Source organism: Polypterus senegalus, chromosome 12, assembly GCF_016835505.1.
Source record: "Polypterus senegalus isolate Bchr_013 chromosome 12, ASM1683550v1, whole genome shotgun sequence".
In the NCBI taxonomy this organism is placed as follows: domain Eukaryota; kingdom Metazoa; phylum Chordata; class Cladistia; order Polypteriformes; family Polypteridae; genus Polypterus; species Polypterus senegalus.
Window position 1 is genome coordinate 70,156,511 of NC_053165.1, and position 12,104 is coordinate 70,168,614.

The following is a 12,104-nucleotide window of genomic DNA, read 5'->3' on the forward strand; positions in this document are numbered from 1 at the left end:
TCTGAGACTCAAACAAGTGTACCATTCTATAATGACTCCTAAACGATGCTTAGTTAAGTTCTGTATTAGTTACAATGACTTAAGTAGCTGGTGGACTGTCGATTCCAAATTTGCTCTGTTCAGCTCTGAGGATGGATGTGTGCCTAAGCAAGCACTTGACTAGGCCATCTCCAAGCTCGTACCCAGTATTCCAAGGATGAGCTGTAGCCCAAGTAGCCTCAAATAAATAAAGCAGGTTCAGGAATGCCATGTGTAAGTTTGCAAAATGATAATCAAATTACTTGCCATCTATAGTTTTTGACAGCAAATACAACACACAAAGGCCTCTTGGACAACACACAATTGCGTTTTGGTTCTATGAACTCAATCACAGTCTCATTCCGTCCTAGTGGAGCAAACTGAAACAAATGCCTAGTGCTTTATTTAGATTACCACCAGGGGCGCCGTACAATGGCTGACCCTGTGCTCTGCCTTCCAAGGGTCACAGAAAAAGACAATTTCCCCTCAGGGATTAAAGTATGTCAAATCAAAAATGAAAAATAGCGGACGATGCTGCCTAAAACAATCTGTACTCGCTGAGCAGGAGTTCAAACAGTTGAAGTGATTTATCCAGTAAAGAAGGAAGCCCTCAAAGTACAATTAAAATTTCACGTTTTTAATTAAGTGAGATAAATTGTCATTGCCATATACTCTTTTTCTAAAAGGCAGACTTAATATTTTAGCATTTTTTAAAACAAACATACTCTTTTCTCTCTCTGTTTATTTGATTTTAACTCAAGCAGAAATAAAAAGAAAACCTTGTACATTAGTCACATGGGAATCACACTACAACATCATTTTTTACTTGAAGACACAGGCCACTCTTCAATGTGTCAGTTTTATTTTCATTACCCATTTTAGCTTTGTCTGCTTTTTTGCAACTATTTCTAAAAAGTTAGATAGCTGGATGACTGGAAAAGCAGATTAATTGTACAGATAACAAGGTGCCTGTACCCAAGCCATAAGCGTCCACCGGTTTTGTTTTTCGTGGATGTCTGCTACTTTTGTCGCTTCTTTACTGCAAATCATTGAGCTCAAACACAGCACTAGATTCACAGGTCCGCCATGCCCTCAACCCTCTGCAGTTCGCATACCAGGAGAAGGTGGGAGCGGAGGATGCCATCATCTATATGCTACACCGATCCCTCTCCCATTTGGACAGAGGCAGTGGTGCTCTAAGAATTATGTTTCTGGACTTCTCTAGCACCTTCAACACCATCCAATCTCTGCTCCTCAGGGACAAGCTGACTGAGATGGGAGTAGATTCACACCTGGTGGCATGGATCGTGGACTATCTTACAGACAGACCTCAATATGTGCGTCTCGGGAACTGCAGGTCTGACATCGTGGTCAGCAACACAGGAGTGCCGCAGGGGACTGGACTTTCTCTGGTCCTGTTCAGCCAACATACATCGGACTTCCAATACAACTCAGAGTCCTGCCACGTGCAAAAGTTCGCTGACGACACTGCTATCGTGGGCTGCATTAGGAGTGGGCAGGAGGAGGAGTATAGGAACCTAATCAAAGACTTTGTTAAATGGTGCGACTCAAACCACTTACATCTTAACACCAGCAAAACCAAGGAGCTGGTGGTGGATTTTAGGAGGCCCAGACCCCTCATGGATCCTGTGATCATCAGAGGTGACTGTGCAGAGGGTGCAGACCTATAAATACCTGGGAGTGCAGCTGGATGATAAATTGGACTGGACGGCCAATACTGATGCTCTGTGCAAGAGATGACAGAGCCGACTATACTTTCTTAGAAGGCTGACATCCTTCAACATCTGCAATAAGATGCTGCAGATGTTCTACCAGACGGTTGTGGCGGTGGTGTGCTGGGAAGGCAGCATAAAGAAGGACGCCTCACGCCTGGACAAACTGGTGAGGAAGGCAGGCTCTACTGTAGGAATGAAGCTGGACATTTTGACATCTGTGGCAGAGCGACGGGCACTGAGCAGACTCCTGTCAAGCATAGAAAATCCACTGCATCCACTGAACAGGATCATCTCCAGACAGAGGAGCAGCTTCAGCAACAGACTGCTGTAACCGTCCTGCTCCACTGACAGACTGAGGAGACCCCACACTATGCGACTCTTCAATTCCACCCGGGGGGGTAAACGTTAACATTATTCAAAGTTATTGTCTGTTTTTACCTGCATTTTTATTACTCTTTAATTTAATAGTGTTTTTTTTATCAGTATGCTGTTGCTGGATTATGTGAATTTCCCCTTGGGATTAATAAAGTATCTATCTATCTAATAACTGGCATCAACCTGGGTAGTTCTAAATGGGCAACAGCATAAAGTCAGACAGATGTTGAGTAATCTATAAATACAACACTATATTAACAATAGGTAGTCTAATCCCTGACTGAGGCCACACTCCTCCACTTCTTATGCTGTTGACTGCCATGAGGTTGTGACCTAGCAGCAGATAAAAGGAAAAAAAAATGCAAGGCATCATTTGAGATAACTTTGTAGTAAGTGAAGAACCCAAACAGCACTTCATGACAATAAATTGGACAACAGCCATCTCTTCATAGGCCTTCCTTCCATTAGTTGCTTATTATGCCTCTTTATGAAACTCATATAATCATTGCCACATCATTCGGGTAACTGACTGTCATGTGGAATAAGAAACTTGTGAAAAGAAACCACAGGATTCTACTTTTCCCCTCAGGTTGTTGTGAGATTATAGGAAACCTCACACAAAAGGTCAGGCAAAGGTTCAAATTTAATTACCTTCAGGAACACGCAGAGAGAAGCATGATGGCATCGGCACTCTGTCAAGAATATACAGCATAGTCTCAATATGTGAAAGGCCAACCAATCAGATGGTGAGATGATGTCCATCATCAGGGACATCAGAGAAATGTCCACGTTCCACAATCCATGAACAGAGACATGGAACACTACATGATGAATGGAAAGTGCAAGATGTAAGATTAAAGGCTACTAAACATACAAACCTTGTGTCTCAATCATTGAAAAAGGAACTGGTTTTCTTACAATACCACATATGTCTATCTAACACCACTTCTTCAGCTAGTGCACTTGATTCTCCCTTTTTTTAACCGAAAATCTGACCTCTCTCCAAGGAGAACTGGAAATAATTACTCAATTATCCCCACCATATACCGTATGTGGAGGCTTCCCCCTTTAGTGAGTTTAATGTTCTTCAAAATGGGGGTGCGGCATTTCTCCATTCAATTCAGCGGCAGCCTAAAATTAGCACCAATAATTACAGCTACTTGGGTTACTAATCGGAGTCGAACAAGCCCTGTAATCAAATGATTTTAAATAACTCAATGAAGCCACATCAGTCTGTTTTATCCTAATGCTGCCCCACCAAAAGATGCTTACTGACATATATATACTCCACCTCACAGCTATCAAGAACAGGCAGGCAGATGAAAGTGAAGAGAAAAATAAAATGTCACAAAAACAAACGTTGCAAAATCAGCATTTAGAAGAACAAAAAAATTACAGAAAGTCCAATTGTGACCAGCGACAACAGTAGTTCAATTAGAAAAACATTTAGAAACTTAAACATACACATACATACAGATATTTATATACATGTACACTGTGGATCATGGCCCAGACACGTAAGGCAGACATGGTTTTAAATCACCCAACACACGTTTATTTACAATATATTTACAAATAATGTGCCACACACAACCCCAAAACTCCCCCAAAGTCCAGGCCTCAACGATGCCTTTTCCTCCTTCAGGCCGCCTCCTTTCCTCTCCTCCTGAGCTCCGTCTTTTTCCGCACACGACTCAAACCATCAAATGGATGGAGGAGGCCCCTTTTATGCACACCCGGACGTGCTCCAGGTGTCTCCCGATTAGCTTCCACCAGTACTCCCAAGTGTGGTGGAAGTACCGGCTGCACACCCGGAAGCACTCCGGGTGTCCCAGGTCTTCTTCTCCTGCAAGTGCTGAGGACCAGGGCTCCTCAGCCATTGGGGTGCCCCCCGACGGTGACCGCGGGCCCCTATAGGGTTGAGCTTCTAAGCTCCATTCCTGTGGTCCCTAAAGCCACCAGAGCGGTCGCACCCTCGTGGTCTGGAGGAGGCGTCCACTCCTCCTGGGCATCCCGGCTGGGTACCACACCCAGCCACTCGCCACAACACACACACACACACTGTATATACATACATAGCCTATGCAGGCTTAAGACTGATATCCAAATAATAAAAAAGACTTTATAACCAACACTTTGGTGACTCATCATCTCCCCTTTGTGGATCTCAAGCTACAAACATACAAATCGTATCATAGACCTTTGTATCCACATATGCATACACACACACACATTTATTTATATATACATACACGTATACACACACAAACACCTCTATATACATATACGTAGTGTCACACATGCACACCAGAGGGTCATCTTCTGGGCTCACTAAAGCAAGTAATGCCACCCCAAGAAGAGAGGGGGCACTGCCACAAATAGACTTGTTTCATTCTTCAATCACAGCCTTGGAGAAACCACTCCTTAAGGGCACCAAACTGAGAGTAGCCTCCCCCCTTCTGGTCGGCAGCATGTAAAATCAGAGTGCCCACAGAGGATTGCGTCGCATTTTCATGTGGACCCATCTTTTCTGCTAATTCAAGTCTGAAACCCATTTCCACAAACGGCCGACTCATAGGACTATTCTCTGTTTAAAACTCCACGTTAAAGTGCTTCATTTTCGTTGCTTTTTTGTTCTAATAAAAATGGGGTTTTAATGCCCAGTAGGCACCCCAAGCATCCTATCTTGTCCTGTACCATCATTCCACCCCACTACATTTATATGTCACATATTTAACTTTAATTTCTAAGTGGTTACATTTTTAGGAAACTGACTTACAAATCACAAGTGTTTTCATACAATAGTTTCCATAAAATTGGACAACACTAATTTCAGAAGGTTAATTTACATAGTCAAGTCGCCAATTTCAACCTGCCACTTTGGGATTTAAAACAGCATTTAGCATAGCTACATTCATTAATTCTGCAGCAGGAAGATGGAAAGGTGAAGGGACTCACTCAGGGCAGACATGGAACCAAAGAGGGATTGACTAAAAAGTCTTATATTTAAATTACTAATACCTAACTAAATTTATAACCTACCAACAAGATGTAAAAGTTGTCTCTTTAACCTGCTTTACATATTTATTAACTCAGACGATCTCAACCTAGGTGTTGTGCAGACGATGTTCGTCTCTATAATCCTTCAAACTATGATGTGCTTCTAATAGGGTTACCTATGGCAGAGGGGTAAATCCAAGAAGAATCCATTAAAGACCTTCACAACAGTCTTACTTAAACTGCACAGAACTCCACAGGAACAAGCATATCATGAAGCACTCAAGGAAGCCAGGCCTGAGAGTGGTGTTCACTGGTGGCTAACTGACCCACATAGCCCCGTCAAGAGACAGACAGACAAACATAGTAAACCTTGACAACAGAAACCCCCTCTTGAGGCATAGAAAACAACTTCTTTAGCCAGCAAGAAACTGGAGCTGTGGCCAGAACTGAGAAAAATATGAACTACATATTGCCCGACTAGCTTCTACACACATTTTCGGAACTTGTCTATAAAGCATGATCTCTTTCACTCCTGTTGTGTCACAGGTGGCTGTGGCAAGTATGCTCACAAATCCTTTGCCCGAGATAGTTCTAGGTGACAAGATGTCACTTCAAAAATACTTTTGAGTTGCAGAGATGAAAACTCTGCCAGTTATTTGCATTTGCACACCAAACCGTCACTCTGCATGTTCAGCCTTTTCAGTGACATTGGATGCAGTGCCAACCTAATGACTCTGCATTCCTACCCTAATGACTCTGCATTCCTACTGAGAGCCTTCAACATGTATGAGAGAATGACAAAGCGATGGAACAGATTATCTAGTATGAATGCAGACACTCTCTCCTATTTTGGCCGTGTGCCACAGGAGAGATCGCAGGTAGATGTGGCGAGTAACCCCTGGTTAGTCCTCATACAGCTGGAGTTAGTTCTGGCAGAAATCATGAAATGTGAAAACTCTGCCAATTGCTTGCATTTGTGCATCAAACCATCATTGCTCTGCAGGTTCAAGCCTTTTAAGTGACATTTGATGCAGTGCTCAAAAAGATTTCCCCATCTACTGACTCTACATTCCTACTGGGAGCCTTCAACATTTACGTGGGAATGACAGATTTATCTGGAAAGGCGTGAATGGAAAGAACAGATTATCTGGAATGAATGCAGAGTGTATAGGCCACAGGGGTGCATGAAATCCAAACAGAAATGCTAAAAGAACAGACAATACGAGGGTGAAGTGCCAAATATCCCTTTTATATGCTGGACGGAAGGTGGGACTGGCAAGACTGGAGCAGAAATACACTATATTCATTTGAGGGGCAGCAGAACAGACACTTATTGCAAAAGTATATCATCAAATCCAGGAGGACAAAAGTAGATTTTGTCCTGGCTCTAGAACAGTGGATCAACTAATGACTCTTTATTTACGGGGTTACAAACATTTACCAATCAAGTCTAGATGAGCTTTCTGGATTTGCAAAAATTTAGGACTATGTGCCGTACACCATCTCGTGAAAGGTACCTCAACTCATCAGTATGGCATATCAAAGACAATGCTGCATGCAAATCCAGCCCTGCTTGTTTGCATAATAAAAGTTACTGTTTGCTCAGGTAGCATTAAATCAAGTCAGTTTAATGTGGAATTTGGAATCTGAGAAAGGGTGGATTGCACCAGCTATCCTGTTCATGATTTGGACGTGAGGGGAGAGACTAAGGACTGCATCTCTCCTGTTTGCAGATAATGTTACGCTCTTAGCTTCGTTTCATCTCTGCCATATATAGGAACTGGGGGCTGGGTGGTCTCGTGGCCTCAGAACCCCTGCAAATTGTTTTTTTTTTTTCCTCCGGCCCCTTGGAGTTTTTTTGTTTTGTTTTTGTCTGTCCTCCTGGCCATCGGACCTTATTTTATTCTTTGTTAATGAGTATTGCCTAATCTTATTTTTATATTTTTCTTTCTTCATCTTGTAATGCACTTTGACCTACATCATTTGTATGAAAATGTGCTCTAGAAATAAATGTTGTTGGTGGTGGTGGTGGTGGTGGTCAAGGCCAAGTGTGATCACGTTGACAACAAAAACTTAACGAAGCTCTTACTTAACAGGGAGTCTGCGTTCCTTTGCTCATCCATGACTGTAAGCTTTGGTTGGCGACCACAACAATGAAAGTACGAGTACAAGCCACTGAAATGAGCTTCCTGCACAGGTTTTCTGGACTCTCTTGATACGACAAAGCCAGCAACTCAACAAGACAAAGGGAACCAAATGAAGTATATTAAACCACCATGATGCTAGTTCAGCTCCTACAATTAAAAATACTTTCCTGAATTCACATCATACCATTTTTTGAAAGAAAAGCATCATGATGGTTTGCTGGTCACTTTGTAAGAAGTAAAGCCAAGGATTAGCCCAAAGTCAAAAGGAGAAGAACAAGCTTTTAGCAGAAAATAGAAAAGTACAATATAAATAGGATTATAGTTTATCTTTGAATGCTATTAACTCTCTAAATGCTTCCTATCATCTCTTCCGGTTAGTGGTAGTGATATACCTAGTGGGAATTAAATTTGTCAGACGCTTAACAAGTAGAGCAGTAAATTAGTAGGCAATGACTAATGGATATTATGGCCTATTCAAAGGCCAGATAAAACATTTAACATATATTTTTTTATTTGTTTTTATTTTTTTAAGAAAACATCTGTCAAAACTGCACTGGCAACAAAAATCTATATTATGTACAAGTTATAAACTCAAATGAAAACACTACTGCAGAGGCCATTTTCAACTTTTGACTTTTGTGTAAGTTGAAAACGAATGTAATATGATCCGACAGTAGTGCTCATTTGGTTTATCTCCCTAAAGTTTTCAGATTTCTTTTTTTAATAAAATGAGTAGAACAAAATGTTTCATAGGTTAGTCACTGATACATCACTGTATAAATCCTAGCAGTTATGTTAAAAATATTCTATTAAATGCAAACAAGAGGAAATGGTAAATCTGCCTCATGTATGCCTTGTCCGGATCTATTTTGGAAGCATCAACCGCAAACCACAACATTATTCAGTAGGATGTGCCCTGAAGATAAGAGGCAATTATGATTATACGTCTATAAGTTGAATGAATCATAGGCAAGGTCCAAAATAATGAAAACGGAAATTACACTGCAGGTCCTTGGTAAGCTAAAGCACAGTTAACAGTCGGAAAAACAATACTGTCCTAAGAGACGATGCTTTGAATTACTATACCTATTACCTATTTGAGTTTATAGCACAGAGAGAGAGATTTACTTTTAATAAACAAAATAAAAGGTCAACCACAACCACAGCATCCCATTGGAACCTCATATGTTGAGCTGCTTTTCACAAGGTAAAGAAATACAAGCATCAGCAAAGAACGCATCAAAGGCATAGAGAAGAGACATTAACACTAAGAGACAGAGATGTGCAGGTCTGTAATTAATTACATTTACTAGGGAAGTGACAGATGGCTGCTAAGACAGGAAAAGACTAAGAAAAACAGGCAAAGATGCAGACATTCTGACAATGATTCCAATAGAAGTTGAAGCTGACGTTGGTTATGTACAAGACCAGGAAAGTCAAAGTAGTAAAATACTTACATATATACTGTTGTATAAAGCAAGCGTTAAAGTAAATGGTCATTCTAAAATGACCTATATTGGAGCAAACCCTTATCTGGAGCAAGAGGGGCGCGGACTGTTCAATGTAATGGATAATACAGTGTTTACACACAACTAGAGTATTGAACAGATTCTAAAAAGACTAAAAGGTAATACTTTATGTACAAAATAGACAACGTTTTGGTTGTTATGTCTACACCAGGCAAAACATGAAACATCTTCCATTCTGTTCATGCTTGAAAAACTTTACTTGGGCTTAATCTTAAGTATGCGGGAGCAGAAGGGTTGTAAGAGATCCAACACACCCTGACTCTCCTGTTCTAACTTTCAAAATCAAAAATGTGAGGACAGTAGGATTTGCTTTGTGATGTTCACACAAGGCACACCATGGAAGAATGGTAAGCAGATGCGCAGGAATGGAGTTGCCATCTCACAGCTTGCATTTTGGTCCAGTCCCCAGGTTGAGATGTCTATTGTGTAGGTGGTGCGTCACCCCACCTCTCTCACAGGTTGCCATACTTTTCGCACAGACAAAGTCAACTGAAGATTTGTTGCAGTGCAACAATGTGGCCGATGTGTAGCACAGAACCTGAATCTTACTGAAGACAGGTCAGACATGGGGATCCCATTAGAAACTTTTTTTGTTCTAAGAGTCAGTTTTATAAAGTTAACGTTAATACTAAATTCACAAAAAAAGTGTCTGCTATTTTCAATAGAATCTATCATTACTTACATTACGGTGTCATCTTTTACCCTTTTAACATGATAGAGGTTTCTTAGCAATTCCTGTAAAAACAGAGTGTTAATTATGCCACTTAGGACATCGTCTCACTGCTAGAAGCATAAACTGTTAGATTAGTTTACAAACAGAACACTGGCATATAATTTCTTGACTGTTCTGACCATCTTCCTACTTTCTACAAAGTTTTAATGATTCTTTGTGGCCCTACAATGAATGCATAAGTAGATATGAAAATTAACTTGGCAAAAATTCAGTGAACATAACTGAAATGCTTATTAAACATATTAACATGGTTAGCAGGGACACAAGTCCAGGAGAGCAGCTGAAACATAAGGGCAGCTACAGAATGCAATCAGTATATCAGTGTGTACATTCTTTATGATATCTCAAATGTAACCGGATATTCTCAGACCAGCTCAATCTAACTCAGAGCTTCTCAGCAGCACTGGGCAGAAGGCTTACTCACACACATTTTAAAACTGCCAGTTAAACTAAACTGTGTACCAGCAAGGATATGGGAGGAAAACTGAAATAACCAGAGAGAAATACACACAGGCAGACAGAGGAGGTGCAAACTTCACAAACAAAAAGAGGTCACCGGATTGAAACACAGTGTTTACTGCGGGTCTACCAAATAAGACCATAGCACCTCTGTGTTACATTTAGGAAATCTCAGGCCACGTGGTAGACTTACTTCAAAATGTGCTCATTTATATCGGAAAGTCCAAATTCTTTCCTTCTTCACCCATCTTTCTGCACAAGGTTTAAACCTGCAACACTGGTCTGCCATTCAAATGAGGGCAAAGGCAGCAAGCAACAATAATAAGAGCAAAGCAGGGAAAAGTTCATACAGGATTATGGCCTACTTCATTATTAGCGGTTTGTGGTTTCAGTTGGCCATCTGAGGCATTTCATAAACACGTGTCCTGCCTGTGCACACAAATGTCTTATTCACACATCAGGGCGGCCTGCTAATCTTCAGTCTTGATCGTTCATCTGTTGACACTGAAATAGTGTGCTTCAGAGGATCGCATCGCAAGCCGAAACAGCGTTCATTTAAAATTTTAAAAATCGACTGAGTGGGCGGCATGGTGACGCAGTGGTAGTGCTGCTGCCTCGCAGTAAGGAGACCCGGGTTCGCTTCCCGAGTCCTGCCGACGTGGAGTTTGCATGTTCTCCCCGTGTCTGCGTGGGTTTATTTCGGGTGCTCCGGTTTCCTCCCACAGTCCAAAGACATGCATTGGCGATCCTAGAGTGTGCTTGGTGTGGGGGTGTGTGTGCGCCATGCCCGGGGTTTGTTTCCTGCCTTGTGCCCTGTGTTGGCTGGGATTGGCTCCAGCAGACCCCCGCAACCATGTAGTTAGGATATAGCAGGTTGGATAATGGATGGATGGATGAAAATGGACTGAGCCATTTTAGGTGTCCCCCCTTTTATTCAACATCATTTCCACACTATTCTAAATCACACAGTAAACTGATAGTGTGTGTTCTACTCAATTCCAAGACAGTAAACTTAAAGAAACTGAAGAAGAGTTTGTTTTTAAAATTAGAGAAACATCAAAAAACTGTACTATGCTGAAGACACCAGCCTGCTATACAAAAATGCAAGCTCTAGTAATATAAAAGTCATTTAAGAAATGGGGTTAAAATTAAATATCAAGATGACCAAACTAATGGCAACAGGTAGAAAAGCCACCCTTAGAACTAATTGATAATGAAGATATTGAAGTAGTGGATAGCTTCTGCCTTTTAGGATCAATCATCAACATTAAAATAAACAAGCAAGTCACAGACAAACACTTGGTACAACAACCATGCAGGCCTTAGAAAAATATTTTCATGCTGTATCTACCAAGATCACAATAGTGCAAGCCACAGTATTATTCCCTGCGACACTCTATGGAAGTGAAGGCGAGATAAGAAAAATATAAAACCCTTTTGAACTTTGGTGTTGGAGAAGACTCCTGAGATTATCATGGACAGCCAAGAAAAGAAACCGATGGATCATCGAACAAATCACTCCAGAGTTCTCAGTCAAGGTTCAAACTATTCTACTTCAGAAATGCACCATGCGAAAGACTCAAGTGCTGGCAAAGGAAGCAAGAAAGAGAAGGAGAGGACACCCAGCAACAAGGTGGATGAATTAAGTTATAGAGGTGATGAGTTCACTATTGGAGAAAAACTATCAATGTGGTGGCTAGATGTCAAAAAAGACCTGATGGCACATAATCAAAGATAAGACCATCTCTACAGTTCAGTCCTAAAAATATAGATCAAATAGAGCCCTTAAATATTGCTGACCTGCTATTTGTCTTAATACCACCAATAAGCTCTGCTTCATCGTTCAAGTCTGACATGTCATTCACCCCTACAACTGGACAGCCACCCAGCCTTTTTAAAAGTTGAACATTGTCTGAGCTACATGATACAAAAGAAACAGCAGCACTTGAACCCGTTTTGATGTCTAACTGTGCTGCCTTGTGTGTGCAGTAGTTACATGTTTTAGCCAACCATATGAATAAATCCTAAGAAATTACTGGTCTTTAAATGTGTGTGTGTGTGTGTTTGTGTGTATTTGTGTGCCCTCCATTAAACTGCTGCCCACATA

The 12,104-nt window shown here is 41.2% G+C and overlaps 1 protein-coding gene across 1 annotated transcript in view; it reads right to left on the bottom strand.

Annotated features, from left to right (window-relative positions):
• The window catches only part of LOC120540944 (breakpoint cluster region protein-like), a 184,027-nt gene that overhangs the window by 118,569 nt on the left and 53,354 nt on the right, over positions 1 to 12,104 (bottom strand). The gene's annotated exons all lie outside the window — the stretch shown is intronic.